Below are 10,954 nucleotides of genomic sequence, written 5' to 3' on the forward strand. Positions count from 1 at the left end.
AACATCACGTTCTCGTCATCAATCTTGTGGAGATCCATGCCAGTCAACGACGATGATTCATAGCTGCTACACCAGCCCCTACGACGGCAGATCTGATCTCGGAACCACCTCCGAGGTCGCCTTCACCAACAACTCACTGCCCACCAGGTGTTCGCCATCAACGCCGACCAGATAACGCCATACGTCACCGACTAGATGCTCCGTCCAAAGCTAAGTCACGCTTTAATATTCTTCTAAATATTCTCCAGTCTCTGTATATTGCCATGATGTTTCTCCGAACTGTTTTCTCCATATTTGCTCTCCAAACAATTTTTTGAACACCTGAACAGTCCTGTTGATGCTCGGACACCTCCAGAGATGGCCCTGTCTCTAGCTCCTCCCTACACGTGCTACGGGCTCCGCGCTCTGCATTATGGGTGGTTGGCAACGGCTCCTTGGTCATGCATGTTCCTCCTACACGTGCACGGGCTCCGTGCTCGACATTATGGACTATGGGATAGCTAGGGCTAGAGACTCAGCTACACACTAACTATTCGGGCAGTTTATATTAAACATAAATATATTTTCACGCTAACTGATCACCGAACTGCATACACCGTTTTATCACCATTGCTGATTTTTCTCTAGAGTTCATTTATTTCTACATCATGTACTATCCATTCTACATATTTGTATTGTAGGATCATCGTCCAGGTGATCGGACCACCTGGTGCTCGGACTTCTCCACCGATCAACTGGTCAGACCGCTTGGTTCATGGACTCCGTCGCCGACCAGTTGATCGAACTGTTCGCCAGTCATTTCTACTCAATGTTCACTTCGCCACCGACCAGTCGACCAGACTGTTCGTCACTCGTGCTTCATCGCCAGCGACGTCGGTTACTCCTCAGCCCTCGGATTCTTCGTGCTCGAGGACTAAGTGGGCACACTTCACCATATGGACATCGTCAGCTACGTCGATGCTCAGACCTCACCGCCTACGCCGGGCACTCCTTGGTGCTCGGACCTCGCCGCCTACGCCAAGGACTCCTCGGTGCTCGGACATCGTCACCTACACCGGGGACTCCTCGGTGCCCGGTCATCGCTAGTGACGTCGGGGACTCCTCGCTCCTCGGTGCTCAGTCATCGCTAGCGACGTCGGGGACTCCTCGCTCCTCGGTGCTCGGACATCGCCGTTGATGTCGGGGACTCCTCGCTCCTCGGTGCTCGGTCATCGCCAGCGACACCAGGGACTCCTCGCTCCTCGGTGCTCGGTCATCACCGCCTACACCGGGGACTCCTCGGTGCTTGATCATCGCCGCCTACGCCAGGGACTTCTTGCTCCTCGGTTCTCGGTCATCGCCAGCTACGCCGGGAACTCCCTAGGTGGCTAGACATCGCCAGCTACGCTAGGGACTCCTTGGTGCTCGGATCTTGTTACGTCTCGTTGGTGTGCTATCAAGCTGCTCCATGCTGTTTGGATCAGGGTGCTGATCTTGGGCAGCACGTCTAGGGTCTTGATACGCACATGTCGGACGATGTCGGCAAGCTTTCAGACTTCTTTTTCTTTGACCCTGCTACAAGATTCATTCTTCATCTTCCAGCAGGCTCGGGGACTAAGTGGGCACACTTCACCTTGCGGTGAATGTGCTTGTTCTCATCTCGAGGCTATGCCTGGGGACTGGCTACCTGCTCGGCTGATCTTCTACTTTATGACCCTGGCACCATGTGACTATGTCACCTACTATCAAGCTTGGGGACTAGCTATGGGGGTATGGCCCCCAAGACATGGGCCACACCATCGGAGGTGGCCCGGCCCACAAGATCAAGGCGTGCAAGGCACTGCTCGACGTGCATCGCAAGACATTGTATAGTACCAAATAGGATACTTTACTTGTAACCCTGCCCCTCCAGAGTATATAAGGGGAGGCAGGGGTCCTCTACTCGACATCATGTATTCAATACAATACACCAAAGACACAGGACGTAGGGTATTATGTCGATTAGATGGCCTGAACCTGTCTAAATCATTGTCTCTGTGCCTTGTATCACTATCCGGTTCCTAATTACGTGCATCCCCACCGACAAATCTACCATCGTGGGATACCCCTCAGTGGACTGTCGAGCATCTTTTGTCGATAGGCCGGTGGGCTGAAAGAAGGAGACGGCAAAGAGGTGATAGCCAAGAAAGGAGGCACGGTGGGCAAGGACGGGGATGGCTTCCCCGACCCTAAGGAATGCATCACGACCTTCAATGGATCTGACGCCATCTGCTCCAAGCGCCAGCACAAGGTACGCTATAGGGAGGCAAGAGCCGCTGAGATGGTCGTCCCCTCCTTCCTTAGCTGGTTGGAATCTCCAATCACCTTCGATTAGAGAGACCATCCCTCCCACATCGTGAGACCGGTACGCTATAGGGAGGCAAGTGGGCGGTGACCATGAAGGTCAAGCTCAGAGCCTGACAGCTCTAGAATGCTATTGACAAGGGCACCGACAATGAAGAAGATGACATGTCAGTGTTGGAGGCTATCCTCGCTGCTGTACCAGCAAAGTATAGGGAGCCATTGGGGGTGAAAAGCTCTGCTAAGGAAGCATGGGAGGCCATTACAGCGATGCACGTCGGTTCCGACCGCGCAAAGAAGGCGATGGCCCAGTTGCTGAAGCAGGAGTATGCCAACCTCAAGTTTAAGGATGGTGAATCAGTGGAGGACTTCTCCCTCTGCCTATAGACGCTCATCAGCAGGCTAAGGAGCCACAGCATCACCATCGACGAAGAAGAGGCGGTCTCCAAGTACCTCCATTCCATGCCAGCGAAGAATATCCAGATTGCTCTCTCCATAGAGACGATGCTGGACCTGTCCACCCTCACCATTGAGGATGTGACTAGCCATCTGCGGGCAGTGGATGAGCGCATGGAGCAGGCCATAGCAATGAAGGACAATGGCAAGCTGCTGCTGACAGAGGAGTGGGCTGCCCGAAGGAACTCTAGGGTAGCCTCCTCCAGCCACGGTGGCGATGGCAAGCGCTGCGGCAAGGCTTCTTCGAAAAATAAGAAGGTCGACCCCAACGCCTACCGGCATTGTGGGAAGACGGTCCATTGGGGAAGGGAGTGCCCAAATCGCAAGCAGGACAAGAAGGCTAAAGCTCATCTGGCGCATGTTGATGATGATGATGGGACCACTATCCTAATGGCGATGTTCTATGCACTACACGACTTGAGGCCAAGGAGAAGGAAGAGGTGACGGCGGTGAAAGGGCCTAGGAAGGCTCTAAAAGTTGTCTACCTAGACGAACCGCGTGCCCAAGTCCACCTCAGACATGTGGGCGGCAAAGAGGAGCAGCGGTGGTACCTGGACTCTGGCACTAGCAACCACATGACGGGCTCCAAGGCAATGACGACATGATCGACACGGTGAAGTTTGGTGATGGCTCAAGGGTGGCTATCCGAGGGCGCGGCACCATCATCTTCAGGTGCCAGAACAGCGAGCACCGTGCGCTAACGGATGTATATTACATCCCACAGCTACATTCAAGCATCATCAGCATTGGCCAGCTCGATGAGCACGGTAGCGACGTACTGATCAAGGATAACGTCCTTAGGATCAGGGACCGAGAGCAGTGCCTTCTTACCAAGGTGAAGAGGTCTCAAAACTGGCTATCCCTGCTCAACTTGAAGGTGGAGCAGCCAGTGTGCCTGGCAGCACGACACACGAAGGAGCCGTGGCTGTGGCATGCTCGGTTCGGCCATCTCAGTTTCGATGCGCTTGGTCGGCTAGAGAAGATGGTCTGAGGGCTGCCCCACATCAAGCACAGAGGTGAGCTATGTGAAAGCTACCTAGCCGAGAAGTAGGGAAGGCTTCCATTCCCAAAGACGACCAAGTATCGTGCGGTGGACGCTCTCGAGCTCGTCCACAGTGATCTCTGCAGGCCAATCATGCTAGCCACAAATAGTGGTCGGCAGCACTTCCTCCTGCTCATGGATGATTGTAGTCGCTATATGTGGCTACAACTCATGATGAGCAAGGACGAGGCGGCTGTGTCGATAAAGATGTTCAAGACGCGCATGGAGGTGGAAAGTGGCAAGAAGCTGCACATGCTGAGGACTGATCGAGGCGACGAATTCACTTCGGTAGAATTCGTTGCGTACTATGCAGATCAGGGTGTGGTGTGACACCACACCGCGCCATACTCACCACAACAGAATGGCGTGGTGGAGTGGTGGAACCAGATGGTGGTCGGCATGGCTTGATCCATGATGAAGGCAAAGGGCATGCCAGCAACATTCTGGGGTGAGGCAGTGACCACGACGGTGTTCATCCTCATCCGCGCGCCCACCAAGGCCCTAAAGGGCAAGACGCCTTTCGAAGCTTGGTTTGGGCGTAAGCTGAGCATGTCCTTCCTCTGGATATTCGGCTGCATCGGCCACATCAGGAAGACAAAGCCGGTCCTCACCAAGCTAGAGGACAGGAGCACACTGATGGTGTTCCTGGGCTACATGGAGGGTACCAAGGCATACTATCTCTATGACCCATGCGGAGACAAGGTGGTTGTCTCGCGTGACGTCGTGTTCAACGAGAAGGCGGTCTAGGACTAGAATAGTCTAAGCATGGGGGAAGTTGGTGGCTTCACCAGCACCTTCATCATCGAGCACTTGGTCATCCACGGGAGTGGAAATGCTAGAGAGGAGCTACTGAACACTCCAGCGACAAAGCCGAGCACATCAGGAGGGATGCCGCGCACTCCAGGTGTTGTGTTGACCACTTCGGTGGAACAGAGAACTCCATCGACACCGATCGAGTTTACCTCACCTCCAAGTGACATCACTGAGTTCGCGGATGCCTTCCACGAAGGTGAGGATGTGTGGTTCCATAGGTTGGATGACATCATCAGCGGCATAGGGCCCTCAGGCCTAGCAGGTAGGCTGCTCAATGACCTAGAGCTGCTTCTCGTCAGTGCAGAGGAACCACCCACATTCACGCTAGCCGAGCGCGATACACACTGACGACGGGCGATGCTGGAGGAGATGAAGGCGATCGAGGAAAACAAGACTTGGGAGCTCGTTGATCCACCTCTAGGATGTCGTCCGATCGGCCTAAAGTGGGTGTACAAGGTCAAGCATGACAAGCACGATGCCATTGTCAAGCACAAGGCATGACTCGTCGCCCGAGGCTTTGCCCAGCATGAGGGCATCGACTTCGAGGAAGTCTTTGCACCGGTAGTGCGCATGAAGTCTGTTCGACTACTACTAGCTTTGGCAGTAGCAAAGGACTAGCGCGCCCATCACCTAGATGTAAAATTGTCCTTCCTCAATGGCGAGCTAGCGGAGATGGTCTTTGTCAGACAACCTCTAGGTTTCGCCATCAAGGGAGCGGAGCATAGGGTGCTTCGGGTGAGCAAGGCGCTCTATGGGCTATGACAAGCTCCACAAGTGTGGAACACCAAGCTTGATGCCATGCTAGACAAGCTTGGGTTCACACAGTGCACAACTAAGCACGCGCTCTACATGCGGCGATGGGGGAAGGAGGAGCTCGTCGTCGGCGTGTATGTGGATGACTTGATCATCACCGGCGCACGTGCGGAGGACATCAACAACTTCAAGCGGGAGATGGTAGCTCATTTTTGAATGAACGATCTTGGCGTGCTCTCCTACTACCTCGGCATCGAGGTGAGATAGGGGAAGGAGGCGCTCACGCTCGATCAGAGCGCGAATGCCTCAAAGCTGTTGGAGCAGAGTGGCATGGCTGAGTGCAAGCCATGCGTGACTCTGATGGAGGAGCGACTGAAGTTGACGAAGGCCAGTACCACGACAAAGGTAGATGCAACACTCTACCAGAGCATCATCGGCGGTCTACCCTACCTAGTCCACATGAGGCCGGACATTGTGTTCGTCATGGGCTACGTCAGTCACTTCATGGAGGATCCTAGAGAGGATCACTAGGCTACGGTGAAGCAGCTGCTGCGCTATGTCAAGGGGTAGGTGGATCAGGGGATCGTCTTCCCCAAGATCAGCGGAAGTAGGCTGTAGCTCACTGTCTTCAGCGATGTAGACATGGCGGGGGACATCGACGGACGACGGAGCACCTCTAGCATGCTCATTTTCCTCGGGTCAGCTCCAATCTCTTGTTTGTCACTGAAACAGAAGGTGGTGGCGCTGTCCACGTGTGAGGTAGAGTACATGGCAGCGGCCACAGCGGCATGATAAGTTGTGTGACTATGCCGGCTGCTGGGTGAGCTGATCGGTGTGGAAGCTCACCCACCAACATTGATGGTGGACAACCAGCCCACCATTGCCCCCGTGAAGAATCCGGTTCTCCATGACCAAAGCAAGCACATCGATGTCAAGTTCCACTTCCTTAGGGACTGTGTCGATGGAGGACAGATTGTCATCGAGTTCGTCAAAACTGGTAGGCAACTCGTGGATGTCCTCACCAAGCTGCTCGACCGTCTTCGACTCACGGAGCTGAAGAAGATGATCAGCATGGAGGGGGTTCTAGGGTTAGCAGCAGGATTAGGGGAAGAATTGTTAAAGTAGTCTGTTGCTTCCCTGTGTGAATGCACGGCAGGGGAAGGCGGCGCTGAAAAGGCTCCCTGCTGTGGTACTATAGACATAGCAGGGGCAGACGCCGAACGGCTCTCCTGCCACACTGTAGCCGTAGCAGGGGCAGGCGCCAAAGTCAGCCCTGCTGTCACATCTAGTCACTGTAGCAGCATGGCAGCTGTACTAGGACTAGATGGGTAGAGTTGTATATATAGTTTGCCACTACAACTCAGTAAAGAGAGTGAGTCCAGTTTTGCCATCTCCTCTGCAGAGCTCCAGCCAATGCTGGTGCTTATGTTGTGTGTGTGTGCTCTGTTCTCCCTCACTTCTTCTACTTCTATCCATAGTGTGTGCTTGGCAACGATAGTTCGTGGTCGGCAATGCTGGTGAGTGGTCGTCTCACCCGTGCTGGAGATCCAGTGGGCCAACAGTAGCAAGCCTCGCAAGATCTCCATCAATCTTCTCTCTCATAAGATTAAGAATCCTCCCATGCTTCTAGATAAACCTAGACACCTTCTTAGCCAAATTAATGCAAGAGCTAAAGTCATGTATCTTATAGGTGTCCTCCATCGTCAAATCCAAGCAGTGGGCAACACATGGTGTCCAGTACAAAGTTGGGATCCTCCCCATAAAAATTCTTCCAGCAGCCTTGTAGTTGGATCCATTGTCTATGACACCACATTCTCCTTCCCAACCTCGTCAATATGTTTCTCTAACAAGTCTATTAACATATATGCATTGGCTATCTCACTTGAAGGATCAACTGAACCTAAGAAGAATGTTCCTACTGGGCTATTCGCAAAAGAAGTTGATGAGATGATGGTGGCTAGTGTCAGTCCATCCACATTCTCCTTCCCAAAACTCATATTGCTTTCCTCATATTATATTCAACCATGGCACCAAGATCTAGCGGCAATTGAGCTATGGATTTAGCTACTGGAGATACTCCAATTGGAGCAACTGATGACGCTGAGGCAGAATTACCTCCACCCCCTCTTGAGATAGCTTCATTCTTAGGTAAATAGACTTTAACGGTTGCATGATGTCAAGCATCCTGTGCACAGCCACACAAATGTGTTACAAGTTGGAGGCAACAATCATAACACAACAGTAGAGTAGCAGAAACAGACACCAACCTTCAGAGGAGGAAGAGTGGTAGCACATCTTGCAGCTTGAGGTGACCGCCTTCCAAGCGTCGGGTATGGAGCTGAGAGGCCAGTCCCCAGTAGGAAAGAAGCAGGCAGAGCTGCAAGGGTCCCAGTAGGGAAGGCGTGGGAGGAGCTGCGAAAGGAAGTATAGGCACGGGCGAAGCTCCCAATGGAGGTGGAGGGGTGGGTAGAGGTGCAGATGCCGACGAGGGAGATCCGGAGAGAGGCGACCACGCATAGACCAGAGGAAGGAGCTGCGAGCGGAGTAGAGGAAGGAGCTACGGGTGGAGGTGGAGGTGGAGGTGGAGGCGTCGGCGCCAGCGAGGGAGAGTAGAGCAGACAGACAGCTGAGCGGAAATCTGAAAAGAAGTGGGCCCTCGATGAAAATTCTTCGTTGCAGCTCTCCACTCCTCTTCACTCTATACGTATATACTATACATAAACCGTAATGGGTCAGCCAAGGGTGAACCGAAATCTCCTCCTATACAAATTCTTGGGCAGGCCCAACTAGTCATCTGGACATCCTTAATCGTACCGAGGATCATTATCTAGCACCATGTTACGATAAGGTCAACTAATCACGACTAATCATGATTAGTTGTCCAATCTAATTAACATTACTAAATAAGTAAAAAAATATTGTTCGAAAAAGTCTAAGAGTGAATGATATCAAATACACTGTTTGAAAGCAAAGTGACTATATAATACTAGCAAGACAAACTCGAGGAAACCGTTCGGCATTTCAGGCATAATTTGTAAATACTAAAATAATTGCACGCGAACGCCTATTCCCCAATCATTGCGTATACGTAAAACAAAAAACAGAAGGGGACGCGGACACACGCGGTCTAGCACAGAATAGAGTGAGGTCGCTGAGGTCTTCTAGAGGATTTTGTTAGCAGAACGCCAGAACCGTATCTTTCATAGTGACCGTGCAACGATAACTACATCACTCTGGGCTTAGCATTATCCCGTCGTCCCAACAGTTGTTCTTGCAGTTTTGTAGGCCCGTGCTGAATTAAGTACAATTCGTCGCTCATCTAGGCTTATCTTTGAAGTTAATTTCTTCCATATGTGTAGATTGTAGACCTGGGCATCTCGAGATGTACGTCCAAACTACACGTACACGACCAACTAATCGTCTTCCGTCACTTATCAGGACGGTATACTCGGACCGGTTCTTCCATCTTTCATATAGCTCTCTTAGCATGTTATAACCTCAGCATCAAACACTCGATGCTAGCTAGAGCCATGGGGCAGACCAATCGCAAGCCCATAATCATGCGCCACATTCCATGGCTTCTCTTCTTGACACTCCATCGCCTTCGCCTGGCGGCGACGGCGGTTGAGCAATTTACCTTCGACGGATTCGCCGGCGAGAACGTCACGCTCGACGGCACGGCCGCAGTCACCCCGAACGGCCTCCTCATGCTGACCAACGGCACGACGCTGCTCAAGGGCCACGCCTTCTACCCTTCCCCTCTGCGGTTCCGCCACGACGCGGCGAGAGGCGGTGGAGCCGTGCGGTCCTTCTCGGCCGCCTACGTGTTCGGCATCGTCAGCGAGTACGCCGACCTCAGCAGCCCCGGGCTGGCCTTCGTGGTGGCCAAGAGCACCGACTTCTCGACGGCGCTGCAGAGCCAGTACATGGGCCTGGCCAACGCGGCCGACAACGGCAACGCCACCAACCACTTCCTGGCCGTCGAGCTGGATACCATCGTCAACGCCGAGTTCGGGGACATGAGCAACAACCACGTCGGCGTCAACGTGAACGGCCTCGTGTCCGTGGTCGCGGACAACGCGGGGTACTACGAGGACGGCACCGGCGCGTTCCGGAACATGAGCCTGCTGAACCGCACGGCGGCGCAAGTGTGGGTGGACTTCGACGCGCGCACCTCGCTGGTCAACGTCACCATGGCTCCCCTCGAGCTGCCCAAGCCCAGGAAGCCGCTGCTCTCCACCGCGGTGAACCTCTCGGCGATCGTCGACGGATCAGAAGCCTACGTTGGCTTCTCGTCGTCCACCGGCGGTCCGGCGTCGTCTCCAGCCGCCACTATGTGCTCGCATGGAGCTTCAGGATGGACGGGTCGGCCCCACCGCTAAACATATCGAAGCTGCCAGCCTTGCCGGTGACGATCCCAAAACCTGATCCGTCCAAGATACTCAAGATAGTGCTACCGATAGCATCAGCGGCATTCGTGTCGGCACTAGCTGTCGTCGTCCTTCTGATCCGCCGGCGGCGGCACAAGTACGCGGAGCTTAGAGAGGAATGGGAGGTTATGTTTGGGCCGCACCGATTCTCATACAAGGATCTGTTCCACGCCACCAAAGGCTTTTGTGACGAACACCTTCTTGGCATCGGCGGATTCGGGAGGGTCTACAGGGGAGTGCTACCCGTGTCCAGGATAGAGGTTGCAGTGAAGAAGGTGTCCCACGAGTCGAGGCAGGGAATGAAGGAGTTTGTTGCGGAGGTGGTCACCATTGGCCAACTCCGGCACCGGAACCTTGTCCAGCTGCTTGGCTACTGCCGGCGCAAGGGTGAGCTCCTGCTAGTCTACGACTACATGCCAAACGGTAGCCTCGACAAGTTCTTGCACAATCAAAACAGTCTTATTTTGAGCTGGGGACAGAGGCTACGAATCATCAGAGGCGTCGCTTCCAGCATTCTATACCTCCATGAGGATTGGGAGCAAGTCGTCTTGCATCGAGACATCAAGGCCAGCAACGTGCTCCTCGACGCCGAGATGAACGCAAGGCTAGGCGACTTTGGCCTGGCGAGGACTGTATGACCATGGTACTGACCCACACACCACGCACGTGGTTGGGACAATGGGGTACCTCGCCCCGGAGCTTGGGCACACCGGCAGGGCATCCAAGGCGTCCGACGTGTTCGCCTTCGGCGTGTTCATGCTAGAGGTCAGCTGCGGCCGGCGGCCGGTCGTGCAAGATGAGCACGGCGACCACTGCTTGCTGCTGGACTGGGTGCTCCAGCACTGGCGCCAAGGGACGATCGCCGACGCCGTTGACCCGCGCCTCCACGGTGACTTCGCCTGTCGAAGATGCGAGCCTGGTGCTGAAGCTAAGCTTGCTGTGCTCGCACCCGTTGCCCGGTGCGCGCCCTGGCATTCGGCAGATCGTACAGTTCTTGGATGGCAGCATGCCGCTCCCGGAGCTGTCGGAAACTCACCTAAGCTTCGACTTGCAGGCTCTGATGCAAAACCAGGCGTTGAAGGCGCACTCTTCGTCATCTGCCGTAGCTGGCAACATCTCCGACATCCCTGCAGCGAGATGA

The 10,954-nt window shown here is 54.0% G+C and overlaps 1 pseudogene; it reads left to right on the forward strand.

Moving 5' to 3' along the window:
- Positions 1-5,428: 5,428 nt before the first annotated feature.
- Positions 5,429-10,954, forward strand: LOC136470434 (L-type lectin-domain containing receptor kinase SIT1-like; annotated as a pseudogene).

The sequence above is a fragment of the Miscanthus floridulus genome, chromosome 8 (assembly GCF_019320115.1).
Source record: "Miscanthus floridulus cultivar M001 chromosome 8, ASM1932011v1, whole genome shotgun sequence".
Classification (NCBI taxonomy): domain Eukaryota; kingdom Viridiplantae; phylum Streptophyta; class Magnoliopsida; order Poales; family Poaceae; genus Miscanthus; species Miscanthus floridulus.